The following is a 15,896-nucleotide window of genomic DNA, read 5'->3' as shown; positions in this document are numbered from 1 at the left end:
CCCCTTATATCTCAACAAGCCCAAATTAGACACTGTATAATCTCTGGATGCTCCAGCTAAAACATCATCTCTGTTCTTGATCAGGTGTGGATCACTCAACTGGGTATCCTTGATTCTCTCCAACAATGTAGACTGTAGTGTAATATTGGCCAACTGGTCCACCAGAAACTTTATACCAGCTCTGGTCATATCATCATCTAACTCTCTAGATATCAGCCTCGAACCATAAATCTATCCCAGACCCTTTCGGCTTAAAGCATCAGCTACCACGTTGGCATTTCCTAGATGATACAAAATCTCACAGTCGTAATCTTCTACTAACACCAGCCAACGCCTTTGTCTCATATTCAAATCTTTCTGAGTGAAGAAGTATTTCAGGCTCTTGTGGTTTGTATAGATCTCACACTTCTCTCCATAAAGATAATGCCTCCATATCTTTAAGGCAAACACCACAGCCGCCAACTCCAAATCATGAGTGGGATATCTCTTTTCATACTCCTTCAACTGACGTGAAGCATAAGCAATTACCTTCTCTGACTGCATCAAAACACAGCCCAAACCCTGATGAGAAGCATTGCAATAAATCACAAATTCTCCAGATCTGTTGGGAGACTCAGAATCGGAGCTGTAATCAATCTCTGCTTCAGTTCCTGGAAGTTGTTCTCACATTTATCTGATCACACAAATTTTTGACTCTTGCGTGTCAGCTCAATCAATGCAGTAGCTATCTTTGAGAACCCATCCACGAAACGCCTACAATAACCTGCCAATCCAAGGAAACTTCTAACCTCAGAAGCATTCTTTGACCTTGGCCAATCTCTGACTGCCTTAATCTTCGTTGGATCTACCTTAATCCCCTCCTTACTGACAATGTGCCCAAGAAAAGACAACTGAGATAACCAGAACTCACATTTCTTGAACTTTGCAAACAGTCTGTGCTCCCTCAGTCTTTGTAGAACCAACCTCAGATGTTGTTCATGCTCTGACTCAGACTGAGAATATACCAGAATATCATCGATGAAGACGATCACAAACTGGTCCAAATAATCCTTGAACACTCTGTTCATCAGATCCATAAAAGCAGCAGGGGCATTAGTCAATCCAAAGGACATAACTAAGAACTCATAATGCCCATACCTGGTACGAAAAGCAGTCTTTAGTATGTCTCCCTCCTTGACCCTCAACTGGTGATAACTAGAATGAAGGTCGATCATTGAGAATACCTTCTTACCTTGCAACTGATCAAACTGATCATCTATCCTTGGCAAAGGATACTTGTTCTTGATTGTCTGCTTATTCAGTTCTCTGTAATCAACACACATCCTCAGAGAACCATCTTTCTTTTTCACAAATAGAACTGGTGCACCCCAAGGTGAGAAACTAGGTCTGATAAAACCCAAATCCAACAGCTCTTGCAACTGTACGTTTAATTCTTTCAACTCAGCTGGGGCCATTCTGTAAGGTGCTCTAGACACTAGCTCCGTCCTTGGTGCCAGTTCTATCACGAACTCTATCTCTCTGTGCAGTGGCAAGCCTGGCAAATCTTCTAGAAACACATCTAGGAATTCACAAACAAGTCTGGTCTCTTCTGGTCTCACTGGCACAACCTGAGTGGTATCAACCACATTGGCCAAGAATCCAATGCAACCTCCTTACAATAGATCCCTAGCCCTCAAAACAGAAATCATAGGTATGCGAGGTCCATGCACAGTACCAACAAACACAAAATGATCCTCAGCTTCAGGCTCAAAGGTGACCATCTTCCTTCTGCAATCAATGGTTGCCCCATACTTTGCCAACCAATCCATACCCAATATCATATCGAAGTCAGTCATAACAAACTCTATCAAATCCACTGATAACTCTCTGCTCTCCACTGTCACTGGCAAAGATTTGACCCATCTCCTAGATACCACTAATTCCCCAGTGGGTAACAAAGTTCCATACCCCACAGCATAAAAATCACAGGGTCTACACAGTCTATCAATAATAATACTAGCAACAAAATAATGTGTAGCACCAAAATCAATCAAAACATTATAAGGGGTTCCAATACTAAGAAGCTAACCTGTAACTACTAAGGGAGAAGCCTCAGCTTCTGCTTGTGTCAATGCAAACACTCGAGCTGGGGCCGAGCTGTCCGCTTTCCTGGGTTCTTCTTTTCTGGCCTTAGGTAAATCCTTCTTAAGATGACCCACTACTCCACAAGAGAAGTAGGGCCTTGCCCTACACTCTCCCAAATGACGCCTCTTACATCTAGGGCATTCAGGATAAGACTTCCAGGCTTCATTACAACCTGGACGACCCATTGAAATACCACGGGGCTGCCTATCAGGACCTGAAACTGGGAAGGTGTCAAGAACCTTCCTCTTCTGATCACTGGGGCCTACACCCCTACCAAAATCCACAAATGGAGGACCCGTCCTCCTAAACTCCTTTCTGGCTGCACTGTCTTGCCAAATCTTGTTCTCTGCACTCTCAGCTGTGAGTGCCTTCTCATTCACCTGTGCATAGGTAGTAACCCCAGCCACAGTGGTAATTCGAGCATCACCGGCTAATCTGGGTTGTAGCCCCTGGAGAAATCTCTCCCTCCTGGTCCCATCAGTGGGTACCAGCTCCATGGCAAACTTTGCAAAAAGATCAAACTTTAAGGCATACTTAGTGACTGACAAACCTCCCTGAAGTAGCCTGATGAACTCCTTAGCCTTTGCTTCCCTGATGGCATCATTATAATATTTCTCGTTGAAAAGAGTCTGAAACTCTTCCCAACTCAGGGAATTAACATTTCTGGTCTGGGTAATAACCTCCCACCAAATTCGGGCATCCTCCCGAAACATATAAGTGGCACAAGCCACCCTCTCGTTATCAGTCACCCTCACGAAGTCCAAGATGGTTGTAATTATACTCATCCATTGCTCTGCCTTGGCAAGACCTGCACTGCCTTCAAAAAATGGAGGTTGCTGCTTCTTGAACCTTTCATAGAGAGGCTCGCATTTATTACCAACCTCAGGTAGCTCCCCAGCTGCTGGCACCAACACAAGAGGTGCCTCTGATACACCGGCCACTGCAGGAGCTTGTTGTTGTCTCAGGAGACGAAGTTCTTCTCCCTGTCTCAACACTATAGCCTGTAGATCGTTAAATAACTACTGCCAATTTGTGGGAGTTGGCTGTGGAATCTGTCCTTGGTCATTCTCTTGACCCTGATTATTATTATTATTATTTTGGCCTTGATCACTTTGGCCAGCTGATGCATTTGTCTGTCATGGATTCATTCTTATCACTTATACCTTGCAGAAACAATAGTCAATACGGCCAGTCAGGTAGTAATAACTAATCCTCTTGCCACCTTACGGTCCAAGAACAAGTAGATAATTATCATATTCCACAGTCATACAAATATACAAATAGATACATGATTATAGCATTTAGCACTCAACATGTATCACATAATAATTCACAATCAACAATACTAATAAGTATGTTCCAGCAATTTCAGTACTATTTAGCACACGGTGGCTGAGGATATAATATTCAGGGCACATATTTAACATGATGTCTCATGCATACAGGTAAAGCACACTTTATTTAAGCAGTTATACATATAACTACATAAATAGTAACCAAACCATGAGTCCAGCTTGTCTTCAGTGGTGAGTGTACATGTCCAGCCAGTCTACAGAAACCCTAACCTTGGCACGCTCTAATACCAAGTTGTAATGCCCTGGTTACCCAAAAACAGTTACGGTGAACGATGAACCGTGAATTTAACTCACTACCCGAGTTCTTTGGTTAAAAACGTGCCTCTAGGTGTTATTAATAGGTTAAGGTGGAAAACCAATCAAAAGGGAAGGATATATTTTATTTAAAACATAAAAATTTTCATTGGCCCATAAAAACATTTACAAGTTATTTACAACTCAAAATGGTCATTACTGTTCAAATTTACAATCCGCCGACCTAAGCGGCAAAAATAGGGTAAACCCCCTAGTTCCTCTGAGAACTCCTAGGCCGTGGTGGTCAAGCGGACGCATATGTACACAGCACCACCTAAGCTCTGCACTCAAGGCTGGGTGAGCTTTTCTTTCCCTTTACCTTCACCACATAGCACCCATGAGTCAAAGCCCAGAAAGAAAACACAATATCGCATGAATATAATATCAACAATGATCATAATAATCATTTAGGATTTTCAGTCAAAAAATAAAGGAGTGATAGTTGGAAAGATCACTAAAGTGGGTTCCGTTCCCTTTTCAGATGAGTGATCCTTTCACTAGCTTAAACAAGATAGGTGCTCGATGAACTAGTCACCAATTTAACCTACCGCATGACTATAGAGTCACAGCCATGGGATTCCGCTCCCTAGCCACGTGACTAGCAGTCACCTGGGCCTTAGGCCCTGGCACTTAGTAACTAGTCTTACACTAGTCAATCGTTAATAATTTTCATCGACCTTAGGGTCGGTCAAGCATTAATTCTCCTAGAGTCATTAATGCTGATATCGATTAGATCTAATCTTTTATCGGCCCTGCGATCATGACACTTTATGCCGTTTCTGACTCTTAGTTTAGTAATACGCGATCACTGCCGTCCCTGACAAGTTAGTGCCATACAGAAGTAAGCAAGATCTGCTAAGTATTTAATATGAAATCAACATCCTCATTTATTAACCAACATGCCTCAACAACCACCACGCATGTCATATACACAAGGTGCAGCTTTCTTACCTTTAGTTCGAGCGAGAAATAAAACAAGAACGACCCCTCAGAACGATCGAACTTTTGATTCCTTAGCAGTTACTTAATCATAACCAATTATAACCTCCATTAATGAAAATCAACAATGAAAGGGTCTTGATCTAAACCCCACTCTCGGGACATCGAAATGTACCCATACGGTGAGTAGATTCGATCCCGGGCCTTAAGGTTTGAAACCCCGAGCCAAAAACCCTTAAAAACACTCAAAACGGGATTCTGAAGGAACAAAGTAGCGCTACAGCACTACTCACTAGTGCCCCATCACTATTCTCAGAACCCCAAACCACCCAAGACAACCCTGGGTAGCGCTATAGTGCCCCCTTGTGGGTGTTGTAGCGCTACACCCAGCTTGATCTTCCCATGATTCTTCCTCCTTCGACTCCTTCAATTCCAACTCGATTCCAATGCTTCCAAGCCTCATTTTCGGTGCCAAGTGAACGCAAAAACCATCCCCACAATCCCTAGGCATCACATCCCCAAGAACCCTAGCCAAATACTCCCAACAAAACCAATCATCCAACCTAGAAATTCAAACTGAAAACCAAAGCTAAAACAGAGCTAAAACTTACCTCAAGTTCAGTTTACGATGCTCTTCAATGATGGAACACACTCCCAAGCTCTCAAGACTTATTTCCCAAGCTTGATTCCCCAACTTAAGCTCAAAAATCCAAAGAGAAAATGAGACAAAACAGGTACGGGAGAAGTCTCTTAAGATGCTCTGTTTTTCCCTTCCTTCTATAGCCTTCAATGGCGTAATACTGTCCTAGGGGTGAAAAGACCAAAATACCCCTAGGTCAAATAAGGATTTCTAAAGGCTCCCAAGGGCAAAATTGACATTTTCCACCTATTTTGTTAATCATAATTAACGCTCTCCAATTCCCGCTATTCATATCCCGTTACCCTTTAATTCACGACAACGCTCTAAACATTAAAATCACCCCGAGCCCCAAGCTTAATCTAGTTATGACTAAGTCGCTAATTTATATTCAACGATCGTCTCATGCCAAATAGCTCGAACAAATCCACATTATAATGTGGTCTCAACAATAGGTCACCAACATGCATACAAATATACAATTACGCCCTCAACGGGCCAAATTACCGAAACACCCCTGTCATGAAATGTGGACCTACATGCATGCATTTAACATCATATTATAATATAATTCACATAAACATGCATATAATAATTTAATGGCATAATTAAACAATTATGGCCCTCCTGGCTTTCTAATCCAGCCAGTAAACTGCATTAGGGATTTCAGGGCATTACAATTAATAAATAATATTATTTGATTAATGTGTTTAATTAACAATCTAGTTCATTGGAGCTTCGTATTATAGGTCATGGACCCTAGATCACCTCTGTCCTACAGTCTTAAGGGTAAAGATGTCAAAAGAAATATTTGTAGAGAGAATGACTTAATTACAAAGGAATTAATTTTTGAGAGCAAGGAAATAATTATGTGATAATTATTGGCAATTAATTAATTAATTACTTAACTATATAGTTTTTCTTTTGAAAAACTATAAGTTAAAACTACTATTAATCTTGTTTAGAATAATATATATATATAGAGAGAGAATAATAAATTTCTTAATTTGAATATGATATTTATTTAAAACTAATATTTTATGATAAAGTTAATTTTCAATTAACTGATATTTATGTTGGGATAAATATATTGTCTTAAAAGTTGATTAAAAAAACAGATAAGAAAATTAGGTAAAACCCTAATATGTGGGGCGACACACTCACTGTGGAGTGAGTGTGGCGCCACACACAGGGATTCCCCAATCCCTGGGATTTGAATTTTGAATTTTAAATTATTTGTTTAGTCAGATATTTAATTATTCCTTTTTAAATATGATTTTAATTAAATAGTTATAACAGATTATTTTTTAATTTGAATTATAGTTTTGATAAAATATAGATTAATTAATTAGAATAATTATCTTTATAAAAATGGATAGAGCCATACTTCCGAATGATGATTTTTTATGTGATTAAAAAATAGACTTTCTCTGAGACAGAAGCAATAGTTTTCCTAAACCTGATAACTGTTCAATTCTTCTTCTCTCAATCAAACCTCTCTTGATCTAATTTGTCGAGTTGATATAGAGAGTCATAAATCAACCTTTTGAATCCTACATACCAACACATGTCCTTGTGTGTTTGAGGATCAGTCTTGAAGATCAAGGTGTGAGCTATCAGAACTTGGATAGGAAGATCGTTGATTTTATACAAAAATATTCAAAGGTACTTGATAGACTACAAGAGGTAATCTTTAATCTGATTGTATGTGATTTAATATATATATATATATGTGTGTGTGTGTGTGTAATCTTTGATGGTATTGATAAATATTAAAAAGGGCTCATTCTTTGTTGTGTATCTTTGATTTGCTATTTTAATACCAACAATTGGTACCAGGGCAGTCTACATATATATATTAAATTTTGTGCAGGTTTTCTGCATTTGTTATATGTATGTTAAAATGTATATTGAATGGATGGATATATATTTTGAATGGTTGAATGATGGATCGTTAATTATATGGTGCTATTGGGTTAGGAATTTTAATTTTCTAGATCTTGTATAAGCCATAAACAACATAGGATTTTTGTAATTTTTATTTCTTCATATTAAAAATTTTAAAATCTGTACACAAAGAGAGAAGGACATGAGATACCAGCCTAGCTGATGGCCCGAACCCCTCGGCCACTAGCCCCACGGCTACCTCACCCATGCCCACCCCAGGCCCTGCGGTCTGCACCCCTATACCTCACCCTGCACCCGCTACAGCTGAGCCTCTTTCGCGTACCCATGTGCATGGTCGAGCCTCTTACATGCACCCATGTGCGTGGCCGAGTCCCTTGCGTGCACCCAGGCACCATGCCTAATGGATGCCTTCGACAGCCACCTTAGGGAGCTTGAAGATTGTTTGAGCAAGCTTCAATGGTGGTTCTCAGGCAGTGTATATATTTCATTGACTTACATAGCTTCTCTCTCTAATATGCGAAAACTTTACAAGGAGATACCCTAGCCCTATTTATCATGGTTGGGGTTATTAATGTGAATCATGTATTATTAGTACGAATTCCCCCATTATTGTGGTATTAATGCTGAGTCAATACAAAAATAGTTGCACTAAATAGAGACTATGACCCACGCAGATTGCATGGGGCCCATTGCAAAAAGTTGTTTACGAGCTTTATGGGGAACATGCCTCTCACAATGTCAGGGTGTGATTGCAAATTTCTCCATGTCAGGCAGCATAGTGGGAAATGCTGATTGTCGAGTGTACGACTCGACAACACTATTCGAGGCTCTCCAAAATTTTGTTAGATGATCTTTTGGTGGCTCATTTTCATAGTGATTGACACCTGTAAGCTCTTTTAGATCCCGAGGACAAAATCCTAGACCTGGAGGAGAGCTAACTGAAGAAGGCGTGAGGACCTTTGACAGCTGTCCTCCGGGCGTGGCCTCACTTGGAGACATCCAACCTTGAGGACGGACCTCGGGCGGTGGCCATCCTTGGAGACATCCGCGTTTGGCCAGTTTAGGGTACCTGGAGGAGTTCACACTCTGAGAACATCATGTCTTGTCTTGCCACGTGTCTGGTTGTAAAAACACGTGTCTGTTGGTAAAAACACGGACAACAACTTTATTTTGATGATATAGAAACAAATATTTGATTATTAATTTGGACTAATCTTTTCTTGATGTCATAGTAAGTCAATCAAAGAATCATACCAAAGAGACCGAATTAAGACGCTCAAAAGAATGCTGTGATCAAGAACCGATCAAGATCGATCCAGCTGGAACATCATGGATTTCAAGAGGATTCCAAGAAGGCCAAAAGATTCAAAGCAGGCATCAAATAAAGACTTGAAGAGTCTTAAAGACTTATTACAAGACATAAGTAATAAGATCAAATTTATTTAGTCTTGTTAAATTGATATTCATGCATACTTTTAGAATCTAGACACAATAATGGCTCACTAACTTATTGCAAGAGTTATTTCACACAAATGATAATTTTCAAAAAAAAAATAAAAAATTAAGAAACTACATTGAATTTAAAATTGTTTAGAAATTGGTTTTGTTAAAATCAAATTTTGGAAAGTGTGTTTAAAATTGTGAAAAACAGGGGATCTTTGGGTTTCTCTCTGCCAGCAACCTACCAACCGGTTTCCCCAACCAGCCGACTGGTTTGCTACAGAATAGCAGACTCAGGATATCAGTAGTACGATTCCAACGACTATAAATGGCTAGTAATTCAATTTTCTCAATAAATAGATCCATTTTCATACTTCAAATTAGATCCTAGAAGTCATATATCATAGTATTGAGCTATTAAAAGTGTTATAAGTATCTTATATTACTTGTAACGCCTAACTACCTTAGAGTTATTACCATCTGATTTATAATTGTGCCATTAGCGAGCTAATCGAGGCACTAGACAAAAAGTGTGATTAAATTGAAATAAGGACTCATTTGACAAAATTAATTATAAAAGATTTGCACATTCATTAAAATTCATAAAAGCTATACATTTGAGATCCCAAAATATTGTTTCAAAATGTATTACAACTCAAAAGTGTAGATACTGTCGACCTAAGCGACAAAACAAACCATTTATAGTGAATTCCTCAAAACAACCCCGACTGTGGTGGCCAGGTAGGCCAAACATGTACGCACCGCTTCATGCCCTCCAACTCATGGTTGATCGACCTTTACCTTGTGCTTACCTACACCATAGAGTACCCGTGAGCCGAGGCCCAACAAGAGAACTTCACAACACAGAATATAGTAATTTATTTCAAGAAATACATACTTAATCAAAGGCAACCAACAATTTACAAGTTTTTATTGGAACACACAACAACGACCTACTCTAATCAGGGTGTGTTACCGGGCACCAAGTTCACGGTCTTAATCGAGCTGGTGTGTACAACATCCTTAGAGGGTCTCACCCTGGCAACTTGCATTCAGCATGCTTAATGTCGATCGTAGCCTTTGCCGCTCCTGGCCTTTACAGTTCCCAACCTTTGTCTCTCCCGACCTTTTCCGCTCGGTCACAATCACATGTATGACATAATAGCTATAAAAAATACACACAACACTAAACACAACATAGTTGTACGGGCACAGACAATTCTCTTACCTTTAGTATTGTGCTAACAACACAAGGCGATCCCAAACACGATCCCAAATCCCGAGCCTTGATGTAAAACCAAGTAACAATGCATAAATAAATAGACATCCATCAAGCCCTACCTCATTAAGAGCTTTCAATTAAAATACTAGCCTTCGAGACCTTGAATTCTACCAAATCAGGTAGTAGAATCCTTCCTGAGCCCTAAGATTTAGGTTCCCGAGCTTAAAACCTAGTTTGGTCATTTTCCCTAATCTGAGCCGCAACCCGCTGTAAGTCAGAGAGCTTGGCTCTCTCATCTGGGGAACACGAGCTACGGAAACCCCTGCGTGCGTCCCGACGCCTGGGCAAAATCAGAGGCTTCCCAAGCCTCTTCTCACACATGAGCCGCGTCGCCTGAAGAACAGGGCCGTGGCTCGAGCCCAAAACCTAGTTATGCTTATGAATTTTGACGAGCTGAACGTTCCAGAATCCATCCAAGTCAAAGCTTAGACACAAAATTTAGTTTATAGTTCATATACAAGCAGCTTATGTGAAAATCAGAATCCCGTGATCCGTGGAGGGAAAGACCTGGTAAAAATCTGTGCAATCCACACCGCCTGGGGAAGGTCAAGTGTGATGATTCTAAGACTGTGTAGGTATGGGACTACACAGTTGAGGAGGGCTTAAATGGATTGATGGGTACTACCTATATCAACAAGATGCATATTCTTTTTGGTAGCCCATCACTTAAGAACTCCAAAGTTAAGCGTGCTTGACATGGAGTAATCTCAAGATGGGTGACCTCCTGGAAAGTTTTCCCAGGAAGCATGCGAGTGTGGACAAAGCATCCTGGAAAGACTCGTGTTGGTTTGTAGGGCCAGTCGTCATTCCAGAAAGCAGCCATAGTGACGTGGGGCGTTACAACTTAACTGGTGTAAACATCCCAAAAATTAACCTTTAGCCCCACCAATAACAAAAATCAAACATAAGGTTTTGAACCTAACAAATCTTGAATCATAACAGTAAAATTCAACAAAGAAAAAACAAAAACTAAATCCTTACCTTTACTGATGATTTTGTTCTTAGCTAAACTCAATTACATCAAGCTTGTTCTCCCAGTTCCCCAGCTTCAATTCTCAGCCAAAACCTCCAAGCCTTTGGAGAGAGAGAGAAAGAGGGAGAGCTGAGTTGAGGTTGCTCTTTCGATTTCTGGTCAGTTCTAGAATCCCAAGCAAAAACCAAGTCTATCCCCCAGCTGTAAGATGACCAATTTATCCCCAAGGCCAATCCAAGCTTCCTAGTATCACCAAGGGAAAAGTCATCCTATGCCACATCCCGCTAATTCCTCGAGCATTCCTATCATTCCCCATTTATCCCCCAACATATTTAAATAAACACTAAATCACTACCTGTTACCCGGTGTAGCGCCCTACTACCTTAGAGTCGTTACTAAGTGAGTTTAAAAATGGAAATTGTGCAACTAACAGACTCTACGAGGTTTCTAAAACCAAAAGCGTGACTAAGCCAGAGTTTAAGGCTGTACTCTTTGAAAATGTTTAGTTTCATTGAAAACATTAAGTATCAAACATCTGGGATCCCAAAAATAAGGTTTACAAAATATTTACAACTCAAAAATAGATTTACACCAGGTTAACTATCAAAAGAATATGTTAATATAGCCATATACAAAATGCTCCCAACCAAAGCAGTCGGGCAGGCCGAACATGTACGCGCCTCCCCCACGCTCTCCATACTCATGGCCGGTTGACTGACTCCTTGCTTTTACCTGCCACACAGAGCACCCGTGAGCCGAAGCCCAGCAAGAAAACTCATACAGTATATAACATAGGCATAGAATATAGTTGTCATATAATCCACTGATAATTAGGAAAACCATCAGACTGAACAAGCACGGCCATGCAGCCCCAGAGGCCTTACCAAAGCCCGGGGTCTCGATCCTTACCGTAAGGATAACTCATGTATCCCTTGGGTCCCACCCTGGCTATAAGCATTCCATGTGCTAAGTGTTACTTCCGGCCCCAAGGCCGTTCTTGGCGTTCACCGCTCTCGGCCTTAGCCGTTCATTTCATTATAGTCATACATATAGTACATTTCGAAATAATCATTCAAACATATAATGATTCATTTAAGGTTAAAAATTTGCACATAATACAATCTAGGGCCATGCCCTGAAATAACACTGTGGGCCCCTGCCCTGTCCTCGGGTGTTACAGTTTTCTTACCTTTCAATTCGATAGCCTTGATCACCTGACTCCTCGAGCACGATCCTACTCGATCCCTAGCGCTTACCTAAGAAAAATCCATAATTCAAAGTCATTACCAAACGTCAAGTCCAAAACCTAGCCTCGGGACCAATCCCGAGCCCCCAGGAAGTCCAAGATCCCCAAAACAAAGTGGTGGAATCGAGCCCCGAACCCTAGGTCAAAATCCCTCAACAAAAGCCCAAAAATCCCCTTTTGTGAACAGTGCAGCGCTACAGCACTCAAAAGAGGGCGCTGTAGCGCTACAAGCAGAACCACACCCCCCAAAAATAGGGCCTAGCGCTACAGCGCCCACTGACTAGCGCTGTAGCGCAAGTTGCAGCCTGACCACACCCAAAAATCGTTTCTGCGATTTTCCTTCAACCATTTCAACCCCAAACTTGTCCAAACCTTTTCCAAACCCAGAAACAAACTTATCAACACCTCACACTCATCCCAAGCATCCCAAGAACTCATACCCCAAGCTCAAGCAACCCAAAACTCAAGATCTACCATAATGAACCCTAAAACCAGAAATTCATTCAAACATCAAAGATAAGGTCTTAGAAATCATACGGTGGATGGAATTTCGACTTTGAGTTGAACCCTAGACCTCCTTACCTTGCTCCTTCTCAATCTTAGCCTGATTTCCCGAAAATCCCCATCTATTTAGCTCAAATAGACAGCTCAAACCAGTCAAGCCCTAAAACAGAAATCTCCAAGAACTTACCTCAAATTTCTGATGTGATCTTGCTAATCCCTTGCCAATCCTCAAGTCTTGCTTAGGATCCTTGATGCTCAGCCTACCCTAGTTCTCCACTGACCTTAACTCCAAGAAAAATGAAGGGAAATGGTGGGAGAGCCACAAACCGATTCTTTTGGAACAAAACCCTTCAGCTTTTTTCTCTTTTCCTTTTTCTTCCTTCTTTCTTTCTTTTTCAGCCTTAACTCTTTTTCTACTAATTCCACTAAGTATAAAGCCCCCTTTAACTTATCTCTAACAAGCCTAATGACCAAAATGCCCTCCCTAGTAATTCTAAACCTTTTTGCCCATACAGGGACATTTTAGTCGTATTACCCAAATTCCCACTAATTCCTCAAGTGTTCCTAATAATTCCCGCTCGCTACCCAATACCTGATTAATCACCAATTATGCATTCCTCATCATCAAGATTAACCTCAATATATTTTCCAAATTCTCATTAAAACTCCCCAGGCTTAACCCAAGCCGGGTATAGATTCCCGCTTTGACTTTTCTGCTAACCCGCTCATTCTAGGATCGTCTCGAGTCACAGATCACAGATATCAACACAGTCATGCCCAAAATGGCCAAATTACAAATATGCTCTTTCTAAGATAATCAGGTCTACATGCATACTAATTCACATAGTCATGCATCTCAAATAATCAAATAGTCATATAACGTGCATTAAATCATAATCATGCATTAAACTCATTAAAGTCACACACAAAATCCCATTATGCCCTCCAGGCACACTACTCAAGGCCCTTAAGCCTTAATAGTGAATTTGGGTCGTTACAACTATCCCCTCCTCATGAAAATTTCTTCCTCGAAATTTACCTGAACAACTTGGGATACCACTCCCGCATATCCGTCTCCAGTTCCCATGTCGCCTCTTCAACCTTGCTATTCCTCCACAATATCTTAACCAAGGCGATGGTCTTGCTCCTCAAGACTTTGTCCTTTCTATCAAGGATCTGAACAGGCTTTTCTTCGTATGATAAATCCCGATCAAACTCCAAGTTCTCATAGCTCAACACATGAGTAGTATCCGATACATACTTCCGGAGCATGGATACGTGAAACACGTCATGAACCCTGATAGAGCTAGAGGCATTGCCAACCTGTAAGCCACCTCCCCAACTCGTTCCAGAATCTGAAAGGGGCCAACAAACCTGGGACTCAGCTTGCCCCGAACGCCGAATCGTTTTACCCCTCTTAGGGGTGAAACCCTGAGGAATACATGATCACCGACCTGAAATTCCACGCTTCTGCGTCTCTGATCTGAATAACTCTTCTGGCGACTCTGGGAGGCGAGCATGCGAGCTCTAATTTTCTCAAGTGCCTCATTGGTCCTCTGAACCATCTCAGGACCTAAATACCTCCTCTCACCTGCCTCATCCCAGTGAATCGGTGATCTGCACTTTCTTCCATACAGCTTCTCATACGGAGCCACTCCGATAGTCGCATAATAACTATTATTGTACGAGAGTTCAATCAGAGGGAGATACCTACTCCAAGATCCCCCAAAATCCAACACACAAGCTCGTAACATGTCCTCCAGTATCTGGATTGTCCTCTCAGACTATCCATCCGTCTGAGGATGATAAGCAGTACTAAACCGAAGCTGTGTGCCCATTGCCTTCTGTAGGCTCTTCCAAAACTTGAAAGTGAAAGTGGGGTCTCTGTCGGATACTATCGACCTCGGAGCCCCATGTAGTCGAACAATCTCCTTCACATAAAGCTCTACATACTACTCCACAGTATAAGTTGTCTTCACAGGTAGGAAGTGGGCGGACTTAGTATACCTGTCCACAATCACCCACACCGAGTCATGCTGACCCATGGTATTTGGCAACCCAACCACAAAGCCCATGGCAATATCTTCCCATTTCCACTCGGGAATCCCTAGAGGCTGTAATAATCCCGCTGGCCTCTGATGTTCAGCCTTAATCTGCTGACAGGTTAAGCATCTAGCCACATAGTCCACCACATCCCTCTTCATGCCTGACCACCAATACAAAACCTTCAAATCGTGGTACATCTTCGTAGAACCTGGGCGCAAAGAGTAGGGAGTGGTATAGGACTCATCCAAAATCTCTCGCCGAATGTCTGGATCAATCGGAACACAAATCTGTCCTTTGTACTTCAATAAACCCATCTCAGAAATAGAGAAGTCCTTAGCTGTAACGCCCTACTACCTTAGAGCCGTTACTTAGTGAGTTTAAAATAGAAATCGTGCTTTTGACTGACTCTAAGTGGTTTCTAAAACCAAAAGTGTGAATAAACTAGAGTTTAAGGCTGTACTCTTTGAAAATGTTTAGTTTCATTGAAAACGTTAAGTATAAAACATCTGGTATCCCAAAATAAGGTTTACAAAATATTTACAACTCAAAATAGATTTACACTTGATCAACTATCAAAAGAATGGTTTAATACAGCCATATACAAAATGCCCCCAACCAAAGCAGTCGGGCAGGCCGAACATGTGCTTTTGACTGACTCCTTGCTTTTACCTGCCACACGGAGCACTCGTGAGACGAAGCCCAGCAAGAAAACCCAAATAGTACATAACATATGCAAATAATATAGCTGGCATAACTCACTGATAAATAGGAAAACCATCAGATTAAACAAGCACGGCCATGTCGCCCCAGAGGCCTTACCAAAGCTTGGGGTCTCGGTCCTCACCGTAGGATAACTTATGTATCCCTTGGGTCCCACCCTGGCTATAGCATCCCATGTGCTGAGCGTTACTTCCGGCCCCAAGGCCGTACCCGGCCTTTGCCGCTTTCGGCCTTAGCCGTTCATTTCATTATAATCACACATATAATACATTCAGAAATAACCATTCAAACATATAATAGTTCATTTAAGATTACACATTTGCACATAATACAATCTAGGGCCGTGCCCTGGAATCACGCAGTGGGCCCATGCCCTATTCTCGGGTGTTACGGTTTTCTTACCTTTAAACTCGGTAGCCTTGATCACT

Source organism: Humulus lupulus, chromosome 9 (assembly GCF_963169125.1).
Source record: "Humulus lupulus chromosome 9, drHumLupu1.1, whole genome shotgun sequence".
Taxonomy (NCBI): Eukaryota; Viridiplantae; Streptophyta; class Magnoliopsida; order Rosales; family Cannabaceae; genus Humulus; species Humulus lupulus.
Note: the sequence above shows the minus strand (reverse complement) of the source record.